The following is a 10896-nucleotide window of genomic DNA, read 5'->3' as shown; positions in this document are numbered from 1 at the left end:
ACAACAGATCAAGCTCATCGGAACTCATCACTCCAACCGAGCCCCTATGCCAGAGAGGTGAGATGTGGCCCAAAACGTACATTCCCCTCGAGCCATCCAAGTCAATATAGCAGATTGACTTCACAGGCTCCTATCAGTAGCAGCCAGACGCTCGTGAAGAGGGAGAGGGGAAAGAAAAATGAGCCAGCCAGCAGACATAAAAGCATACAATCTCAACAACTGTTGCATTGATCCAGCTCATGGCCCACTTAGTTCGTCATTCACTGCGAATCTTCCCTCATTCCTAGGTTATCTTATTATGCTCAGAGATAGTTTCTTGCCACCCCGACTCAGAATTGTCAGGCCTCCTGCTATTCCACTGATAAGCACGTCCAGACATCCTTTCCAGGTTAATGACAGGGGATGATGGCACCTATTATGAGAAGACATCCCTTGCCAGGCTCCATCTTGTAAGTGACTAAGGATTGAGCTGTGCAGCTGCTTGCTCCATTTCAATAAATATCTTTTTTTTCCCGTATTGTTACTATGATAGCTAAAGTGTCCTTGCCTTAGTTTACCAAGACTCTTTTTAACTGTTGTCTTCTTGTCGCCTATTCACTTTTGCTCACTGTTGTTAGGCCACTTTGGAACTGAGAAGTAATATATATTAATGGGTACTCTTAGAATGAATAAACATTAAATGTAAAATCCCTTCCACAAAAAAACTATTCAAATACCAAATGGTAAAACTGTTGCAGAACCATTAGCAGACCACAACATTCCAAATCCCTGTGAAACCCAAGTCCAATAAATAGTAACATACAATAGTGTTTGTCTATCAGTAAATGCACCACCAAATCCAGCCTTCTGTATATTACATTTAAAATCTGTTCTCTTTTTAATACCATACAAACACAAACCTAAGCATACACCCGCATACACTCCCTTGTTAAACTAAAATCTATAGCCATTCTTTTAATAGAAAGTACTACCTTACTAGAATTGTGTTTTGTAGTGAAACAAGCCTGACAGCTTATTTTCTTAACACTTGTAAGAAATATAACGGTATTTATACTTAACAGTCCTCGTATTCATGACATATCAACTGATTACATGTTTCAAGACTCTTGATAAATCAACGTATCATTTGTCAAAATAGGCAGGGTGGTCCCAACCTACAACCATCACTGTAACACCTTGTCTCCATAGCCTAAGTGACATACAGTACACACTGATTCTGTAATCTATATTTGTGTTGAAACTTGGGTAAGAAGGCATTTTTCACATCTCGACAGCAGTAACATAAGCTAATTTAAATAGTTTAGATGTAAAAAGCAATATCTGAATTAGTGGGGCAATTCTGTTGCTCTAAATCGGGATGGGACAATGTGCTAATCGCAAGTGATCAGCCAAGCCATTTCAAAATACCGCCTAAAGCCTGTTTAGGGACAACCATTGGCTAACCAAGAGGCTTAATTGCCTTACTCCGCCCCATTGACTCCCAAAATATGATGACATAAAAAGAGGCCTGCTTATTTGTCAACTAAAATCTAGCCCTCACTCTGGTTGCCATGGTTTTCTCAATTCAACCAAAACGGACAATATGCTGAATTGATTTCCAATTTAGAGATGGTGACCCTGTGCCCTGTTGTTATGGGATCCAAAGGAAAGCATCAGGCATTTGGAAAGGAGACATGGAGTCTGACCTGGCATGTGCTAAAGCCTTTTTAGGGTTATTTATTTCTTTGTTTTATAATTGAATATTTTTGGTGGTCTGTTATTTAACTGATATAATTAAAGGATGCATTGGCACAATTATGGTTGATTTTAACTCAAAAACAATTCTTTGGTTGGGTTCAGCCAGTTCAGTCTCCACAGACAGTTCATTAATCTACCACAAGACATTTAGGGCTCATTATAACAAGGTCCTTATGACAAACTGCATTTTGCCCCATTGCTTTGTGAAAGGAAAATAAACTATTAAAATAAATGTTGTAATATACTTTCAATTAAACTTCTGAGTTGCTTGTTACTATAACTAGATGGTGCAAATCACACTTTGGAGAAGAACCTTGGTAAATCTGCACCAAGGATTCTACGTGGCTCATTTAAATAAGGCAACCCTTAACAGCACAGCACTCCTGTGTACCATGCCAAGTTTGATGTAAAGAAGCTCACAAGTGTCAATGGAAAAAATAATTCTAGTGGGCTCAAATATGTGGTGCACAAAACCAAAGAGAAGATAGTCTTGCATTTACATAAGATAGTTTAGCATGGCTAGATTATAACAAAAAATGTTTGCCTTACAAATTAGGTATATCGATTAAAAGGCTAACAGCAAGCATACTTTGTCTGCAGTAGAGTAACAGTAAAGCCCAAGGATGTTTGGTGGTCCAGTGGTTAAAAAAGGGGGTTGTAACAGGAGGTTCCAGGTTCAAGCCCAGCTCAGCCACTGACTCACTGTGTGTGACCCTGAGCTTAACCTCCTTGTGCTCCGTCCTTCGGATGAGACATAAAACTGAGGTCCTATTGTAAATGACTCTGCAGTAGCAGTTGTGATGCATAGTTCACCCCCTAGTTGCTTTGGATAAAAGCATCTGCTAAGTGACTAAATAATAATAAATCAATTACAATTCATTATTATTAGTATTCGGATGTTAATATATCAAATATTACATATGTTCCAATGAAGTCAGAATACCCCATATGGAAAAAAAAGTATTTTTACTAGTGCCTTTCAATGCCAGATTTTTTAAAGTCAGTCTGGTATTTAATAATATTTGGCTTAGCTGAATACAGATTCTGGTGCCAAATCATTACAAGTTACCAATGCCTTGTGGCAAGAGACCAAAGTGGCATTCGTCTTGAATTGTGATCCTTTCAAACTGTGAGCTCCATCTCTAATTCGAGTTGGCTAAGTGTTACATGTTGAATTCACTCACAACAGCACTTGAATAATGTGGACACCAGACTGTAGCCTCCTTCTGAGTATGTATATCTGCTGTGATGTGCTTGACAGAATCATTGAAAGAGGCAGAAAAATGACCTAATTTCACTCAGTTCAGTAAACCATCCCCATTAATTAGCTGAGACTGTTGTTCTGGCATTGCTGGCCAAGCCAACCTGCATAACATTAGGCCAGCACTTCAGATCAGGGCCATGTGTGACAGGATGTTCTCTTTAGCTCATGCAGATCTGGTTACTATAAAGTAATTAATGTCACAGAATAGTGCTGAACAGTGAATCACAATCAAAGGCCCGGTTCAAAAAAATATTCCTGTCTGCAGTTTCTTGCCTCTGCTGCTTGCTAAACCTAAAAAGTTTTTCATTGCACTATCACATCTAAAACATCCGCAAATACTGTAGCTATTTTATATATTGTGAAAGAGTTTCCAAGTACAAGGTTCGTCTGCACCCTTTAAAAGCAGAGCCAGACACAGAACAGTACTTTTTATAATTTATTAATTACAGAAATAAAAGAAATCAAAACAAAAACTTAACTCCCATATGGAGTTCGAAACTATACTTTCTTTTCCAGTTCTAACTAAACTGGACAGCTAAGCCGTTTACCAGTCACACACACACACACACACACACACACACACACACACACACGCACGCACGCACGCACACACACTTCAAATAACACAATACCGACATCCTCTTGCCTTCACACAGACGGCCCTGTACAAACATTTTGTCCTCTTGATATACTTGCCTGCTAATTACAGGCAGGTGACATTGATTAATTTAGATCATATTATTTATGTGAAGAGGTAGATGGAAAACATATATTACATCACTGCATGATCTTTTAACACAATTGATCCTCATGTTATTATATATATATATATATATATATATATATATATATATATATATATATATATAGGTGTATTGGTATTACTGATAGTATATTGCATAACTCTAAGGTCAAACTAAGATAAACAGTGTATAATATATAGTATAACAAATGACAGGATGTCTGGCATACATAAACAAAAACGCTCTCTCTATTTATATTTCTATACATTGTATATCTATATGTGAAGCAGCAACTGGGGTTGCACTCTATATATGGTATTCAAGATCAAGTGCAGTATTGGAATATTACAACAGTGTAGTCTTACCAAATTATCTCTGTTGAGATTACTTCACTATAATGGTATCCACATACCACTTTATTCAAGTATGACATAAACCAGACCAATTCAAAACCTGCACCCATGTCTGTAATGTGATGGCACCAAGACTGGACAATGTTAAAAGTATTTGAGCTGGAGAGCCCGGAGGCCCCCAGTCTGGAGACACTCAGGGTAGCCCCGCCTCCTGCCTGCATTACCCTGCCACTCTTAGCACTCTCAAGTGGATCTTGTAAGATTTTATTGCTGCATATTGTACAGCATAAAAGGAAGGCAGATCCTGTAGGCTCTTTTTTGAGCACCGCAGACACTTACAATAAAGACTCCAAAGACATTACAGCTCAGAGTGCAGCATGCCAAGGAATGCTCACAAGTTTCAATGTGTGCATATGCTAACCATAAACCTGCTGTAGGAAAATATGAGATTTTGTCATGGGATACTACAGTGCATCTTTTTGTGTATATAAAAGTCCTGCTCGGGTTATATTGAGATTATTTCACCTTAACACCATGCAGTAATAAAAACACATTGAAAGCAACATTGTTGTGGTGTTTATATTTTATCTTTATGTGACGTACAACATTATCTTACTGATGTAAGATGTAAATCAATAATGTTTTAATATAATAATGCTATAGGATTAAACATAAGGCTCAAATCCAAAATGTGGAATACTAAAGACAAGCTAACCAAGTTGACAAGAAATTGTCTAGTCGGTAGTGGTATAGCCAATCCAAAACAGAATTTTCTAAATGATGTATAGTTATGTTCAACATAACATTTTTCAAAGTCATTAATAACACTTTCAGTAAGGAAGGAGCCACCATGGAGAGCCAGGGTGGTAGAGATTCAATTTCTACACCCAGCTTCCTTGGAAAGAGATGCAGTATGTTCTCCAATGGCCTGGTGCATCTTTCAACTGTGCAGTCTTGGCTATATAAGCACATGCTTACTGAGTGCCTCATAACTTCCCTTCTGTCTTCCCCACTGTCACTGATAGTTGCAAGAGGGAGATGCAGCTTATATAGAATGCAATGTTAAGTGTATGCGACCTATAGCAGGTGTTTCCACTTCTTTTTTTATGTGTGTGTGAACAAAAATTCAGATTCCTTGACACTGATTGCAAAGTGTATTAATATAATTTATTGCCGGGCAGTTGAAGAAGGCTTTTCAAAACAAAATAGTGACTATATTATCAATTTTTACAAAGATTTGCAGCAAATGATTAAACCTTATCTTGCTAATTTTTCAGCTAACATAGTATTGCAGCACCACACCTTGTCCCATAACTGTCTAAGTTTGTATTAATGTATTACTGACCAATGAAATACTGTGTATTGTACAAGTCTTTACAGCAGGCACTCGTAAATTAAAACAAAACTGGTTATTAAAAATATCCGCCCAAAAACCACCTTCAAATGATATGTGTCTCCATGGTAATTTAAAAGCTTTTTGAAACCAGTTTTATTTTTTTAAATGATTCTACTAACTTAACTCAATGGTGCCTTTTTCATTGTCAAAAACGATTGAAGTCTGATTGCATCTTGCAATTAATTAATCATCAATGTAATATGGTGTTATCAGCACAATTACTTTGCTGTTGACAGGGGTCATGCCCTCTCCAGCCTAAAGGACACCTGGTGTATTCAAAGGGTATACCTGGCTATACGGAAAGGAGCCATTAAAGACGCTATGGAAATCCAACCATGTCAAAGTGGGTTCAGCAAACTATGAGAATCCTAGTTGGTTATGAAACTAGATCCGAAGAGCATGTGGTGTAAATACAACTCAGGTAAGGACTACTACGGTGTGAATGCATTAAACAAATTAACGAATGTAAATCAAATAATAACATCCCCTTGACCTATATAAGCTGGGTGAGTGTGCAGGGACATGCAGTTGTATCCACTATTAGGGTAATTCTCTATTTCTTCGGCCAGTCAGTGTACATATATGAAACGACACACATAGAGTTTTCACTTGGAGAGCATATATTTATCCTGAGGCAATCTCCTAGTTTATAGATTCTTCTTCTTTGAATGTAACAGTAGGTGCTTGTTTTGTGGATAATTTGCAGTGTGTGGCTATAAAAGAGGTGATTAGGAAGCAGCGCTTGCCTTATCCTGTTAGGAATTCAGAAATAAGACAGTAAATGGCAGAGACAGGTAGGACTGCAATTTAGTGTTACACATTCCTGGGAATCCCCAACGGAGGCTTTCATTGCTTCATATGTGTGTATATATATATATATATATATAGTTTTCCTTCTCGTACTTCAGCAATGGCCGTATCAGACTATGATGATAAAACATTTGCTTCGGCTCTCACTTACACTTCCTTCGAAACATCCCAAAATGGATGGTCATTTCCCTTTGTTGTTGCCAGAATGGGATCCAATACATATAAGGTCGCAGGCTATGTTTTTTTTTTTTTCCACTTGCATCTCCGGCACACAAATCTAAATACCAGACACTAGAGTAGATGGGCATGCTGAATAGTTCTTACGAGGCTATTAAAATGAATCATTTCTACATCCACTGTTTGATATTTCATGGTAAGTGTATAGCATTATTATTAAAATCATGGTAAAGCACAGATAAGTATGCCAACGCACCATACAAGCCATGGCTAAACAAGCAATGCAAATGCATAGTATAGGCACCCACTGTAACCTGTTTCTCTTTCTACTGTATTATCATGTATATAGCTAAGAAGGATGTTAACAACTTACCCAGCAGACTGTGTTTCTTCAGGACAGTGTAAAAGCACATAAATGTCCAATGTTCAGCACATTTCTATGTCTCAGAAGTAAAACTTCATAAAACCTCAAGAGGTCAAACCTCACAACAGATACTTCCTTACTTTGATTTAGAAATATAATATAAATTCATCTACCTAAGCGTATCAATTTCCCTATTGAACAATACAAAAAAAGATTTACAGGTTTCCATTTACCACACTTTGACACTTAGATTATTACTTGCCAGCTTTATGCAGCCAGCATGCTATAAACTAAGACAGAACAACCAGGAAAATACTGAAGAGCTGCGGCTCTAGCCGGTGACCTTATCATTCTGATGGATGCGTTTGCACATCTCAATTGAGTATGATCTCAGTCTGCTTCCAGACTGCCCCCTCAAATTTGCAGGGTCTTTTCCAGGCAGATGTGGTGCCATGTAATGCCATGCCAATTTCAAGTTTAGTTTATCTTGCTTACTGAAACACTGCCTTTCATTTGATTAACCACACCCTAATTCAATACAAAGTAGCAAGTTCCGCACGTGTAATGCATGCTTTCCCTTCTGTACAGAAGACTATTTCTCACCATAACTAATTAATGTCAGTCGGTTGGCTAGCAGAATAAACTCACAGGTCATCAGCTCATACTGATTACAGTACACATCATCAGAAACATTATCTGTTCCGAACAGCTCACCATTAATTGAACAGATTATTCTATTTGAGCCCGCATATGGTATTGGAGCGCACATGTAATGTCAATTGGATTTCCATAAAGCTTACATTATTATGCAGGAATGATATTAGTGTGTGGAGTTTTATCCTGAATTAAGACAACGTTAAAACACAAAATATTGCTTTACATGGCTTTCTGTGTGAAGGAAGCAAAAAAAATAATAATAATTAAATGACGACTAGTGTTCATTTATGTTGTGTCCTATTTTATAATATAAAATCATATTATAATCAGATGTTTCAGTAAGAAAAGAAGGTGGTTATATTATCGTATTATTTCTATTTTAGATGCCAACATACATTTTCTTACTGTGTTTAGTTTTTTTTTTGTTTGTTTATTTGTATTCTAGGTGCACACTTATAATATTAATTCTCATTTGCTTTAATAAAAAGAAAATCATTAAACACTTTAGCAAACAGAGGTTCAACTGGCTTGTCGAGACATCGCAGTGGTAATGGATCTTTTAGTTTTTGTTCAAATCGTTCCCCAGACTGAAAGCATTACATGTGACTGTGCTAGATGAGCTCTGGTGATTTTAACACTAAATCCTACAACCATCTACCCACACACTAAATTACAGTAATCATAAGCTATAAAGCATTATAATACTACAATGCAACATCTTACTGTAAAATGCTACTGCACTGGTTACATTTAGCTTCAATTCACACGCAGCACTGGAATAGCGCCGTGCTTAGAGCTGCAGTTTATCGCAATGTTATGTATTTTTAGTGGAAGGTTCTCACTTTGATGTACTTGGTCTCTCACACTGGCTCAGACTAAACCCCTAATTCTTTTACAGGTCACTGAAATCCCTTCAATAAACATGTGTTTTCCACTAATAACCGTGCTGAATTGGTTGGAAATAGTATGAATGTGATCTGGAGCTATTCTACTCCTGGGGCTCAGATTTCACAGCTATAGTGTTGGCCTGCATTTAAGATCACTTAGTCTTAACACCACCTCCAGCAAGCCAATTACCTTCCACCGGTTGTGATCCTGGTAAAAGTCCTGAAATCCTACACTTCAATGAAACAGAAGCAGATTGGACAAAAGGTCAGTGAGCTTGCAACAAGGATAGGGGATGCCAGAGGCAGGCCCCGCGGAGAGAGACTGGGCGTGCTTTAGAAGAGATGAGGGGACTTGGATATGAATCAATCATCTAGTGCATGTCTTAGCCTTTTAAAGGGAAAAATCCAGATAAATACAACACAATACAGAGAACCTCAAAGCAATGTAAATAAAATCCAGTACAAAAGTATAAGAGATAAAGGTCTAATAAAAATCTTACAGCAGTCTTGATCAAACACAATCAGGGCAGGGACAGTGGTGTTGGCTACAGTAAGGAATGGTGCCTGCAGAGGCTATTACAGCTTCCCCTTACAGCTCTGCAAGCATATCTCGTTCCTTATCTGGGGTCTTTCTCAAGCAGTAACTGTAATAATGTGGGTCTATGATCACTAAGACCATTAAACTCATTGCTCTTGTGGCCAGATCCAGATTCCAACCTAGGCTTCAAAAAGTGAAAGGCCTTGCCTGGTGTGTATACATGCCACTGCTTATACCAATTTACTCCACTTTCATGAAAGGTGTCCCATAATGTTCAATTCCCTGTTAATAAGAAAAACAAGCATAGCAAAAATGGAAACCTGCTGGGATACATTCACGACAACAAACGCAATATTCATTTGACATGTGATGACGTGAGTTCAGCATCCCCAATGCTATACCAGCTTTCTCATTCTCCTGCATTCCACATCCAAATTAAAAACCAACCCCAAATCTCTTGTGCTTTCTAAGAATTAAAGGTCCCAGTGTATATAAGGGAGAGCACAGGAAGCTGAACTCCAGCTCCTCCTGATACTGTAGCTTCAAATCCATGAACACATTTGCAGCACAAATCCCTTTCAAATAAACCTTTTTTTTTTTTTAAATGAATGCACAGATGCATGGAGAGCAGCCTAAAGTTTGATGTTACAAGCAGCATTTGTCTGCTTTACAACTGCCAAAAGATTAAGCAGTGATTTAAACTGCAGCTTTGTGCCATCATTTGGAATTGAACTGGAAAAGCTATGAAATGAAATGACAGCCTCTAATTCCTTCAGGGAAGTTAGTCTGATTCATCACTTTAAATCAGACTAACTGTTGCTTGTAAAACAGTTTCAGAACTGTTGCTTGGCAAATCAGTATTTGTGTTGTCTAGGATACAGAAATCCTGCCAACAGAACAGAAGTCTGTCAGATCTGCTGTTCCATTTACACAGAATAGTGTGTTATATATCAGTGGTAATTCCATTATTCTGTATAATCCCTTGTAGCTCAAATACCATAGACTGAAACCACATGGTATTATTTTGCTTTGTAGAAGGCACAAGACTATATTAGTGAGTAGCTTTTTTTGCAAATAAATGGCACATGTTTTATTTTTGGTTTCTTTTTGTTTTTTAATTTAGATTATTAAATAGAAAAGAGTCCATACTAAAACGTTAGGTCACTTTATACTTGTCACTCTGAACCAAACATGGATGCTCCTGCTATTATTTGCAGCAGTAGGAGGTTATACATTAAGTATCCAAGATCTATTATATCATAGGAATTTTTAAAGTATAAACATATTTGATTTCATGTTAGGTAATATGCCTTTAAAAGATGCTATCTACAAAATAAAACACAAAGTAAACTGGGTATACACACTTTGCAGTTCGATGAATAATTGCTGTGTGCAGGCAATCTCCACCACACCTCCCATTACCTTTATCTCTGACAGAATCCATATCAGCTCAATATCTTATTTAGATTTCGTTTGTGGGCAAACACACAGCACATTTAATGCCATGTGCACACTAATAAAATCCTTCATTCCAGGTGTGGCGAGGTTGCATTATTGCCCTTTCCTGGGTCTCCCTGGGTGTCTGGGGGATTGAGAGAGTCTCGTACAGATATGCAAAGATAGGCGTGTTCCCCTGTGACCCAGGGCACAAAGGGCAAAGGTTAATATAGAATTAAAATGGGCCTGTCAGTGACACTTCCTGCGTGCCCTTGTTAAGGGCTGTGTTATCACCAGCTTGCTGTCTCCTGAACTGCAACTGAATCAAAAAGAAGTGTGTGCTGATTTAAACCTATACCTCTCTCAGACACTGCTGTAGCAATAAGACTCCATCCTTTCATACAGCGGCTCTTCAGCCTGCATTTAAACAGCATTTTAAAGTTCTAGTTAAGACGCATTTATGTTAACTGATATTTAAATGAAGTGGCAGTTCCTCTTCAGTTATTTAACTAGTCAGAGGGTACAATTGCTGT

General features: G+C 37.8%; 1 protein-coding gene across 4 annotated transcripts in view; it reads right to left on the bottom strand.

The window, feature by feature from the left end:
* kif26ab (kinesin family member 26Ab) overlaps positions 1-10896 on the bottom strand; it is a 118087-nt gene that overhangs the window by 95246 nt on the left and 11945 nt on the right. The window lies entirely within an intron of this gene.

The sequence above is a fragment of the Acipenser ruthenus genome, chromosome 18 (assembly GCF_902713425.1).
Source record: "Acipenser ruthenus chromosome 18, fAciRut3.2 maternal haplotype, whole genome shotgun sequence".
NCBI classification, from domain to species: Eukaryota; Metazoa; Chordata; class Actinopteri; order Acipenseriformes; family Acipenseridae; genus Acipenser; species Acipenser ruthenus.
Note: the sequence above shows the minus strand (reverse complement) of the source record. Positions and strands in the feature narration are given on the sequence as shown.